Source organism: Triticum dicoccoides, chromosome 4B (assembly GCF_002162155.2).
Source record: "Triticum dicoccoides isolate Atlit2015 ecotype Zavitan chromosome 4B, WEW_v2.0, whole genome shotgun sequence".
NCBI lineage: Eukaryota > Viridiplantae > Streptophyta > Magnoliopsida > Poales > Poaceae > Triticum > Triticum dicoccoides.
Genome location: NC_041387.1, coordinates 24346312 through 24358700, shown reverse-complemented (window position 1 = coordinate 24358700; position 12389 = coordinate 24346312).

Genomic DNA, 12389 nt, shown 5'->3' with positions numbered 1-12389 from the left:
GAGCGCGCGCCGCCCGCTCCTCTCCTCTCCTCCTCCCTCCAACGAGCGAGGGCCTCCTCCGTCCCCTGCAGTAGACAGCGAGCGCAGCCCCGACGTTCCCACCCGGCCTGCCCCTGCCATCCTCCGCCACCGGCCCCTGCTCTCCTTCGACCGCGGTGAGCGAGGACCCGGACGAGCTCGGACCCCGACCCCGACCCCTTCGCCGACCCTGACTCCGACCCCTCCGGCGACCAGGTACCTCTCCTCCTTCCTCCCTCTCTCCACCATTCCCCATTCCTTCCAACCGATGCTCCAAAAGGAATTTCAAGACAGAAAGCACATGCTCCAAAAGTTAGGGTTCACGATTCAAATTGCACTGCATTTTTGTACTGCATTTTTTGTAACTATATAGGAGAATCAGAGTTCCTGCTACTTTTGTTTGTTTTCTTTTTGAAACTGTGCTATCTTTTCATTAGAGATGGGATGTTTCTACTTTCTAGCGGTGAACATGAGAAGGTTGTGTTAGTTGCTCAGCCTGGGATAGGAAAATAGACCGTGAACTTTCTGAGATGGTAAAATAGATGAGGGCATTGTTCTCCAGGGAAGGTGCAATGGATGTGATTGAAGATTCAGTTCGGTTGTTCCATTAATGATGTCTAGGAAGAATGCTTAATAAGTTTCATCTTGCGGCAAACAACAAGAACTGCAGGACTGCCCTGTTGCTAGGTAGTAGTAGAGTACATGCGCTTGCAAGTTCCAACTAGTTGCTTCAGGGATTGAGTTAATTCATAGATGTTGACCTTCATCCAGTGGCATATAAATTGGAACAACTGAGTTCTGTTTCTTGTTATTTTAGATTGTACTGTGGATTTGATTTATTATCTGCAAAGTGATAAATTTTGAATTTGAACTAATTCAGATTCTCCTATGAAGAAGGCCAGGCCTCGGAAATTGGTTAGTTTGAAGGCCAGGCCCCTTATAATGATGCTTTTCTCTAGAAAAAATGATCCTGGATTTTTTTATGTAATTCTTTGTGGTATTAAGATGGAAACCTGGGATACTATTTCTGTTAGGAGATGGTGTTATATTAAGATGCATATATTGTTATGTTACGCAAATTGTATCATCTTGCCACTTAAGTCAGCCTTCCCTTTAAGCAGAAAATTCAGTTAGGAGCTACTGTTAGGAGATACTGTCAAAAACTTGAGCTACTGTCAAAAAATTCAGTTATGGCATCTAGAATTATGTCAGTTTTGTTTTGTAACTAGAAGACCAAAGTGTTAGGAATTCTGTCCAAACTGTAGTTTTCAGTATTCTGTCCAAACTGAAAACTGTTAAAAAGCATGATGTTTCTTGGATTTCTGTAATGATGATGATGATGGAACACATGGTCTTGGATTTCTGTAATGATGATGGAACATTATAAAGCATTGTACTCCAGTGTGTATGAAGGATACAAAAAATTTAGCAACTTCTTTGATTTTATAAAGTTGTTCTTATATGGGTGAAACTTCACTTGTTTTTAGGCTAGTGCAGGGTGTTGCTTTATTGTGATGCCTCTGAATTACTTGTGATCACATTGAGAAAGACTTGCTAGTTTGTTGGGTTTTGTCTCTGACCATTGTGTCGTGATGAATTTGCAGGTACCCCGAGAGGCCCTTGAGTTTGCCGGAATGTCAATTAACTTCCGTTCCGGCAAATTTCCATGTGATGCTCAACTCAAAATCCTACACCTACCAATCCTTTCGAGTGAAGCCATTGGAAATCTCGCACAGTTCAGCCATATTCTTCAGTGACAGAGATGAAGTTCTTCTGGTATCTGAGGAATTTGTTCTAACTGAGGAGTCAGGAATTCGCCAGTGCGGATTGCCTACAAAGTGAGGAACATGATAGCCCTGAGGAATTCGAACCCCAATATTCCGACTGTTGCTGTGCTACACGCCAGCTGTCCCAAAATATCTACCCACCTAACGGTCATATCAGACAAGGGCATTTATGTCTTATCATGTCGGGCTGCTCCCCGGCTATAAATAGCCGCCCCCCTACAACCACTAGCTAGTTGGCTGCTCCGAGAGAAACTAACACTTGTCATTTGAGAGCAACCCATCCTCCGAGGACTTTGGGCGAAAATCATCAAGTGAGGAAATCCCAAACCCAAACCTACAAAACCCCAAGTGATTGAGCATCACTGAAGAGATTGATCCTGTGTGGATTCGATGGTTGTTTCCTTTGAAGACTGTGCTTCTTCCAGACGGTTAGGCGTCATGGTCTAGAGCATCCAAGAGGAATTGTGGATCGCCGAGTGACCGAGTTTGTGAAGGTTCGGAAGTCACCTGAAGACTTACCACGAGTGATTGGGCGAGGTCTGTGTGACCTTAGCTCAAGGAGAATATGGTGAGGACTGTGTGTCCAGGACTGGATGTCCTCGAGTTTAAATACTCAGCCGCTCCAACCAGATGTACAACTAAGACAGCAGTTGGAACTAGTCTACCAAACCATTGTCTTCACCGAGCTAACTGGTTCTATCTCCTCAACTCTTTCATTTCCTCATGTATGTTGTTGTGTGTTTGTTCATATCTATTTGAAGACTTTGACTGAAGACTTTCTCAATTTCCTCAGTTCTATTTCTTCAGTCTGTTCGTCTTCTTCCTTGTGTTATCCTGTGTTTACGCTTTCTGTACTTTGTGCTTGTCTTATTTTCATCATGATGACTATGCTTGTGTTCTGTTATGTTCCTTTCCGAGTACTTATTTCGCTGCAAGTAGTTCTTCATTTAGGAATTTCCTCACCAACAAATTCCTCAGTGAAGAATTCATAAAAATCGCCTATTCACCCCCCTCTAGTCAATATAACGCACTTTCAATTGGAATCAGAGCAAGGTACTCCCTTGTTCTGTGTGATTTTGGTTTAACCACCTGGAGTTCTAGTTATGTCGACTGCAGGATTAAGGAACGTATCCTGCCCCATCTTTGACGGTCATGAGTATCCCCGGTGGAAGGCCATGATGAAAAAGCGACTCATGGCTATGGACAGCGAACTGTGGACCGTCACCGAGATCGTACTTACCGATCTATGCAAGATGGCTGAGGCTGATGACATTCGCAAGTACACACTACTTAACCTAACAGCAAAGGATGTCATCTGCTCCAGTCTGTCTCGAAATCAGTTCAAGAACGTCATGCATCTCAATCACGCGAAGCTAATCTGGGACCGTCTCTCTGAGGTCTATGAAGGTCATCGAACTCGTCATGATCCTTGGTTTGAGGATTACGAGGAATCTCTCAATGCGATGACATTCGAACCAGAATCATCATCGTCTAACCCCTGCCTTATGGCAAACAGTGCTGAGGTAACCGTATGCTACCTATTCGAGTCTAGTGATGATGAATCTGGCGATGAATTTGGACCTAGCTATGTTAAACTTGCTTCCGTTGCCACTAAACAACAAAGAGCTTTGGAAAAAGTTCAATAGATGCTAAATAAGAGCGATGATATGTTGGGTGATGAAATGGACCGCACTAAAGACTTAACTGAAAATCTTCAGAGACTTCAGTCTAAGTTTGACAACCTTCAAAGTCATCATAACACTCTCTTATCTGACCATGAGAAGCTTTCTTATGAATTTCTTCAAAGAAAGCAAGATCTTGAGAAGCTAAGAGTGAGTTATGAAGATCTTCAGAAGGAGCGCCATTCATTACTTTCTCAACAAATCAGCGCTACTGAGGAAGAATTTGTTCCTCCATGTCTAAAGTGCATAGAACGTGAATCTGTTAATTCTTCACCTGAATGTTCAAATGCTTCAAACATTAGAAATTCTTCACATGTCTCTGCTATCACTAATTCCTCATCTGAGGACATTGCTAGTACTACTAATGATGCAGGGCTGAAGGAATTGTACACAACAGGCATGTACAAAAGCCTCAAAGGGCATCAGATTCTTTGTGATGTGCTCAAAAAGCAGATCCTCAACAGGAACCCTAGGAAAGAGGGTATTGCCTTTGAGAGGAAACTCAATGCTGATGGAACATATTGGAACCTGAGAAGTACCCCAAAACCTCATGGGTTGCTACAAAAGGACCTCCAGTTGATCCATCCAATCTATCTGGCTTTACATGTGAATCTCCTCATTCTTCTGATTGATTATTTGACTCCAACTATAAACTGTTCAAAAATCAGAATGGTGAAGTATTTGCTAGATATGTTGGCACTAACTGCAGGAACGGTTCCCCTATGAAGATAATCTGGGTTCCCAAAAGTTATCTTGAAAGTCTTCAGGTGAATGTCCTCATGACATCACCTGTGAAGAACAGGAACCCCAGATCAAATTCTTCATATGGACCTAATTCTTCATATGGATTAAATTCCTCAAAAGGATCAAAGTCCTCATATGATCATCATCGTGCTAACCCTTCTGTTTCACAGGGTAGAGCTAAGGTCTATGAATATGAGCATTGTTCTTCAAATTATTATGTTCATAAGTCCTCGAAGAATTTCTCTGCTTACTCATATGCTTACCCTAACCCCTCTTATGTGAATCGAAGCGGACTAGCTTCTATGCCACCTTTCTCATATGGTGCTCATAGAGTGATGAATTCTTTGCCACCCCTCTAGATGTGGGTGTTGAAGAAAAAGAACTAATCTCTTTTTGCAGGGTCAGGTCTCCAGTCGTGCTCAAAACGACTGAAGAATTTGCTGGAGACCTGAACAGTGCCTGAAAGGATGCAGGCTAATCATGAAGAAATGAATTTTCATTTCTCACATCCTCATACTGATTTAAATTTGCTTGTGCTTGATGAAATTGAACTGATGATATTGATGTCATATTCTTCACTGATGAAGGATATGAGTTCGTAAGTTGCACTAATTCATCTGCAGGATGATCAGCCCAAAGCAAACGAGTGGGTCCTCGAAAGTGGATGTACAAATCACATGACGGGTGAAAAGAGTCTATTGATGGATGCTCCTTTATCACCATCACATCTGAAGCATATCATCTTCGTTGACCAAGGCAAAAGTCAGGTATTGGGTCTAGGTAAGGTTGCGATCTCAAAGGATTGACACATGGACAAAGTCATGCTTGTCGAGTCCTTAGGATACAACCTCATGTCTGTCTCAATGCTTTGTGATCTTGATATGGTTGTTGTCTTTGGAAGATATCGTTGTGTTGTGATCATGGAAGCTGACCATTCCAAAGTCTTTGAAGGCTTTAGGAGAGGAGATCTGTATATTGTTGATTTCTCTACAGGACCACAACCAGCCGTGTGCTTACTTGCGAAAGCTTCAGAAGGCTGGCTATGGCATCGACGACTTCGTCATGCTGGCATGAGGAATCTACACACACTTGCAAAGAAGAAGCATGTCAGTGGCATTGAGAATGTCAAATTCCTCAAGGGTCACTTATGCGGAGCTTGTGAAGCTGGAAAGATGACAAAGGCCAAGCATCCAGCGAAGACTATCATGACTACCACTCGTCCATTTGAATTGCTTCACATGGATCTCTTTGGTCCTAACCACTATTCTGCAATACTTAATGATGCATCTCAATATGGATTTGTTATTGTTGATGATTATTCTCGTTACACATGGGTGCACATTGTCACTTACAAACATGAAGTGCAGGAATTCTTCAAACGATTTTCCTCGAGGGCTTCAACAAACTTTGGTGTGAAGATCAAGCACATCAGAACTGACAATGGGACCGAGTTCAAGAATTCCGGTCTGGATGGCTATCTTGATGAACTTGGTATTACTCATGAGTTATCTGCTCCTTATACTCCTCAGCAGAATGACGTCGTGGAGCGCAAGAACAGAACCCTTGCTGAAATGGCTCGCACTATGCTTGATGAATACAAGATGCCTCGTCGCTTCTAGATTGAGGCAATTGATACTGCGTGCCATGTCATCAACATGGTATATCTTCACAAATTCTTCAAGAAAACTGCTTATGAACTCCTCACTGACAAAAAACCAAATGTGAGTTATTTCAAAGTCTTTGGTGCTAAATGTTGGATTAGAGATCCTCATCACACTTCTAAATTCTCACCGAAAGCACATGAAGGTTTTATGCTTGGTTATGGAAAGGACTCGCACACCTACAGAGTCTTCAACATCGTTCTTCACAAAGTTGTTGAAATTGTAGATGTGCGGTTCGATGAAACTAATGGCTCGCAAAGAGAGCACCTACCTTCTATGATAGATGAACCAGCACCTGAAGATTCTATCAAGTTCAAGGCTACTGAGGATGTCATTCCTACCGAAGAATCTACTGAAGAATTCATTCCTGATCGTGATGATCACCGAGCTGGCGCACCTGAAGAAAATGGTGCTGAAGAAAATGCTCCTGAAGGGAATGCTGATCAAATTCCTCGAAGACAACCCACTCATCCTCTCATTGCTAATGAAGTGCAAATTGAGAAGATCATTGATGACATTGAAGCACCAGGTCCTCTCACTCGCTCAAAATCTTCACATTTATCTAACTTTTGTGGGCACTTTGCTTTTGTCTCTATCTTAGAGCCCACTAAGGTAGATGAAGCATTTCTGGAGCCTGAGTGGATTCAGGCTATGCAAGAAGAATTACATCAGTTCGAGCTCAACAACGTCTGGGAACTGGTCAAACGTCCAGATCCTCGCAAGCACAACATCATTGGCACAAAGTGGATCTACCGCAACAAGAAAGATGAAAATGGCCTTGTGGTGAGGAATAAGGCACGGCTTGTAGCTCAAGGCTACACACAGGTTGAAGGAATTGATTTCGATGAAACTTTTGCACCTGTTGCTAGACTTGAGGCTATTCACATATTACTTGCTTACGCTAACCATCATGATATTATCTTACAACAAATGGATGTGAAAAGTGCATTCCTCAATGGTAAGATTGAGGAAGAAGTATATGTTGCTCAACCCCCAGGTTTTGAAGATCCAAAGAATCCCGACAAAGTTTTCAGACTCAACAAGGCCCTGTATGGCCTCAAGCAAGCCCCTCGGGCGTGGTATGACACTTTGAAGGAATTCTTCATGAAGAAAGGCTTCAAACCCGGTTCACTCGCCCAACTCTTTTCACTAAATCTTATGATGGTGAATTGTTTGTGTGCCAAATATATGTTGATGATATTATCTTTGGTTGTACTGACCAACGTTATAGTGATGAATTTGCCTATATGATGTGTGAAGAATATCAAATGTCTATGATGGGAGAGTTGAAATTCTTTTTAGGTCTTCAAATTCGTCAATGATACGTCCATTTTGCATCACGCTTTTATATCGATATTTATTGCATTATGGGCTGTTATTTCACGTTATGTCACAATACTTATGGCTATTCTCTCTTATTTTACAAGGTTTATATGAAGAGGGAGAATGCCGGCAGCTGGAATTGGCTGGAAAAGGAGCAAATATTGGAGGCCTATTCTGCGCAACTCCAAAAGTCCTGAAACTCCACGTAATATCTTAAAATAAATAAAGAAAAATCATCGCCAAAGATGAAGGCTAGGGGGCCCACACCCTGCTCACGAGGGTGGGGGGGGCGCCCCCCCTGGGCGTGCCCCCTACCTTGTGGGCCCCCTAGTGGCTCTCCGACGTCCGTCTTCTCCTATATGGAGTCTTTTGATGAGAAAAAAATAGAAGGCAACCTTTCGGGACGAGACTCCGCCGCCACGAGGCGGAACCTTGGCGGAACCAATCTAGGGCTCCAGCAGAGCTGTTTTGCCAGGGACACTTCCCTCCGGGAGGGGGAAATCATCACCATCGTCATCACCAACGCTCCTCTCATCGGGAGAGGGCAATCTCCATCAACATCTTCACCAGCACCATCTCATCTCCAAACCCTAGTTCATCTCTTGTATCCAATTCTTGTCTCCAAGTCCGGGATTGGTGCTAGTAGGTTGCTAGTAGTGTTGATTACTCCTTGTAGTTGATGCTAGTTGGTTTATTTGGTGGAAGATCATATGTTCAGATCCTTTATGCACATTATTACGTCTCTGATTATGAACATGAATATGCTTTGTGAGTAGTTACGTTTTTTCCTGAGGACAAGTGAGAAGTCTTGCTATCAGTAGTCATGTGAATTTGGTATTCGTTCGATATTTTGATAAGATGTATGTTGTCTAGCCTCTAGTGGTGTTATGTGAACGTCGACTACATAACACTTCACCATTATTTGGGCCTAGAGGGAGGCATTGGGAAGTAATAAGTAGATGATGGGTTGCTAGAGTGAAAGAAGCTTAAACCCTAGTTTATGCGTTGCTTCGTAAGGGGCTGATTTGGATCCATATGTTTCATGCTATGGTTAGGTTTACCTTAATACTTTTTTTGTAGTTGCGGATGCTTGCAATAGAGGTTAATCATAAGTGGGATGCTTGTTCAAGTAAGAACATCACCCAAGCACCGGTACACGCACATATCAAATTATCAAAGTACCGAACGCGAATCATATGAGCGTGATGAAAACTAGCTGGACGATATTCCCATGTGTCCTCGGGAGCGCTTTTCCTATTATAAGAGTTTGTCCAGGCTTGTCCTTTGCTAGAAAAAGGATTGGGCCACCTTGGTGCACCTTATTTATTTTTGTTACTTGTTGCTCGTTACAATTTATCTTATCACAAAACTATCCGTTACCACTTATTTCAGTACTTGCAGAGAATACCTTGCTGAAAACCGCTTATCATTTCCTGCTGCTCCTCGTTGGGTTCGACACTCTTACTTATCTAAAGGACTACGATAGATCCCCTACTTGTGGGTCATCAAGACTCTTCTCTGGCGCCGTTGCCGGGGAGTGAAGCGCCTTTGGTAGGTGGAATTTGGTAAGGAAAAATTTATTTAGTGTGCTGAAATTTTCTGTCACTTGTTACTATGGAAAGTAATTGTCTGAGGGGCTTGTTCGGGGTATCTTCACCCCGTCCAGTAGAACAAAGAGTTGCTCCTCAACCTACTCAACCTACTGAACCTATTGAAAATGAAACTCCTTTTGAGATTCCTTCGGGTTTGATGGAAAAACTGCTAGCTAATACTTTTACAGGAGATGGAACAAAGCATCCTGATGAACATCTATGCTATGTGGATGATGTTTGTGGACTATTTAAGCTTGCAGGTATACCTGATGATGTTGTTAAGAAGAAGGATTTCCCTTTATCTTTCAAGGGAGACGCATTGACATGGTATAGGCTATGTGATGATATGAGATCATGGAACTATAAAAGATTGAAATTGGAATTTCATCAAAAGTATTACCCTATGCATCTTGTTCATCGTGATCGCAATTATATATATAATTTTTGGCCTCGCGAAGGAGAAAGCATCGCTCAAGCTTGGGGGAGGCTTAAATCAATGTTATATTCATGCCCCAATCATGAGCTCGCAAGAGAAGTGATTATGCAAAGTTTTTATGCTCGGCTTTCTGATAACAATCGCACCATGCTCGATGCTTCTTGTGCTGGCTCTTTTATGATGAAGACTATTGAATTCAGATGGAGTTTATTGGATAGAATTAAACGCAACTCTGAAGATTGGGACCTCGATGAAGGTAAGGAGTCAGGTATGACACCTAAGTTTGATGGTGTTAAATCTTTTATGGTTACCGATATTTTCCGTAAGTTTAGCACTAAATATGGACTTGACTCTGAGATAGTAGCTTCTTTCTGTGAATCCTTTGCTACTTATGTTGATCTCCCCAAGGAGAAGTGGTTTAAATATCATCCTCCCATAGAAGTAAAAGTAGCTGCACCTATTAAAGTTGAAGAAAAAATTGTCACTTATAATGATCCTATTATTCCCACTTCTTATGTTGAGAAACCACCTTTCCCTGTTAGAATGAAGGATCATGCTAAAGCTTCAAATGTTGTTCGTAAAAGCAATACTAGAACTTATACACCTCCTGATTAAGTCAAAGTAGAACCCAATATTGCTATTGTTAAAGATCTCTTGTCTGATAATATTGATGGGCATGTTATTCAATTCCAGGGTGAAACCGCTAGAATTTCTAAACCTTGTGATAGAGATAAACATAGACCTGTGGTAGGTGTGCCTGTTATTTCTATTAAAATAGGAGATCATTATTATCATGGCTTGTGTGGTATGGGTGCTAGTGCTAGTGTTATACCCATTGACTTATACAAAGAAATTATGCATGATATTGCACCTGCTGAGTTAGAAGATATTGATGTTACAATTAAACTTGCCAATAGAGATACTATATCTGCAATGGGAATTGTTAGAGATGTTGAAGTCTTGTGTGGAAAACCAAATATCCCGCTGATTTTCTTGTTCTTGGTTCTCCACAAGATAGCTTTTGTCCCATTATATTTGGTAGACCCTTCTTGAATATTGTTAATGCTATGATAGACTGCAAAAAGAATGTTGTTACTGTTGGCTTGGATGATATTGTTCATGAGTTCAATTTCTCTAAATTTAGTAAACAACATCGTGAGGAAGAATTGCCTAGTAAAGATGAGATTATTGGTCTTGCTTCTATTGTTGTACCTCCTAGTGATCCTTTAGAGCACTATTTGCTAGACCATGAAAATGATATGTTCATGAATGAAAGAAGGGAAATAGATGAAGTATTCTTTAAACAGGAACCTATTCTGCAACACAATTTGCCTGTTGAAATCCTAGGGGATCCTCCTCCACCCAAGGGTGATCCCGTGTTTGAGCTTAAACTGTTGCCTAATAATCTTAAATATGCTTATCTTGATGAAAAGAAAATATATCTTGTTATTATTAGTGCTAACCTTTCAGAGCATGAAGAAGAAAGATTATTGAAAACTCTGAAGAAGCACCGTGCTGCTATTGGATATACTCTGGATGATCTTAAGGGCATCAGTCCCACTCTATGTCAACATAAAATAAATTTGGAAGCTGATGCCAAACCAGTTCGTGATCCTCAACGACGTCTGAATCCTAAAATGAAAGAAGTGGTAAGAAAAGAAATACTCAAGCTTTTGGAGGCAAGTATAATTTATCCCGTTGCTGTTAGTCAGTGGGTAAGTCCTGTCCATTGTGTCCCTAAGAAGGGAGGTATTACTGTTGTCCCTAATGATAAAGACGAATTGATTCCGCAAAGAATTATCACAGGTTATAGGATGGTAATTGATTTCCGAAAATTAAATAAGGCCACTAAGAAAGATCATTACCCCTTACCTTTTATTGATCAAATGCTAGAAAGATTATGCAAACATACACATTATTACTTTCTAGATGGTTATTCTGGTTTCTCTCAAATACCTGTGTCGGCTAAAGATCAATCAAAGACTACTTTTACATGCCCTTTTGGTACTTTTGCTTATAGACGTATGCCTTTCGGTTTATGTAATGCACCTGCTACCTTTCAAAGATGTATGATGGCTATATTCTCTGACTTTTGCGAAAAGATTTGTGAGGTTTTCATGGATGACTTTTCCGTCTATGGTTCCTCTTTTGATGATTGCTTGAGCAATCTTGCTTGAGTCTTGCAGAGATGTGAAGAAACTAATCTTGTCTTGAATTGGGAAAAGTGTCACTTTATGGTTAATGAAGGTATTGTCTTGGGGCACAAAGTTTCTGAAAGAGGTATTGAAGTTGATAAAGCCAAGGTTGATGATATTGAAAAGATGCCATGTCCCAAGGACATCAAAGGTATAAGAAGTTTCCTTGGTCACGCCGGATTTTATAGGAGGTTCATTAAGGACTTCTCAAAAATCTCTCGGCCTCTGACTAATTTATTACAAAAAGATGTACCATTTGTCTTTGATGATGATTGTGTAGAAGCATTTGAAATACTTAAGAAGGCATTAGTCGCTGCACCTGTTGTTCAACCACCTGATTGGAATTTACCCTTTGAAATTATGTGTGATGCTAGTGATTATGCTGTAGGTGCTGTTCTAGGGCAAAGAGTTGATAAGAAATTAAATGTTATCCATTATGCTAGTAAGACTCTAGACAATGCTCAAAGAAATTATGCTACTCCCTAAAAGGAACTTTTAGCAGTTGTGTTTGCTTGTGATAAGTTTAGACCTTATATTGTTGATTCTAAAGTAACTATTCACACTGATCATGCTGCTATTAAATATCTTATGGAAAAGAAGGATGCAAAACCTAGACTCATTAGATGGGTTCTCCTACTGCAAGAATTTGATTTACATATTGTTGATAGAAAAGGAGCTGAGAACCCCATTGCAGACAACTTGTCTAGGTTAGAGAATGTTCTTGATGACCCACTACCTATTGATGATAGCTTTCCTGATGAACAATTAAATGTCATAAGCACTTCTCGTAGCACTCCTTGGTATGTTGATTATGCTAATTATATTGTTGCTAAATTTATACCGCCTAGCTTCACATACCAACAAAAGAAAAAGTTTTCTATGACTTGCGACATTACTTTTGGGATGACCCACATCTTTATAAAGAAGGAGTAGATGGTGTTATTAGACGTT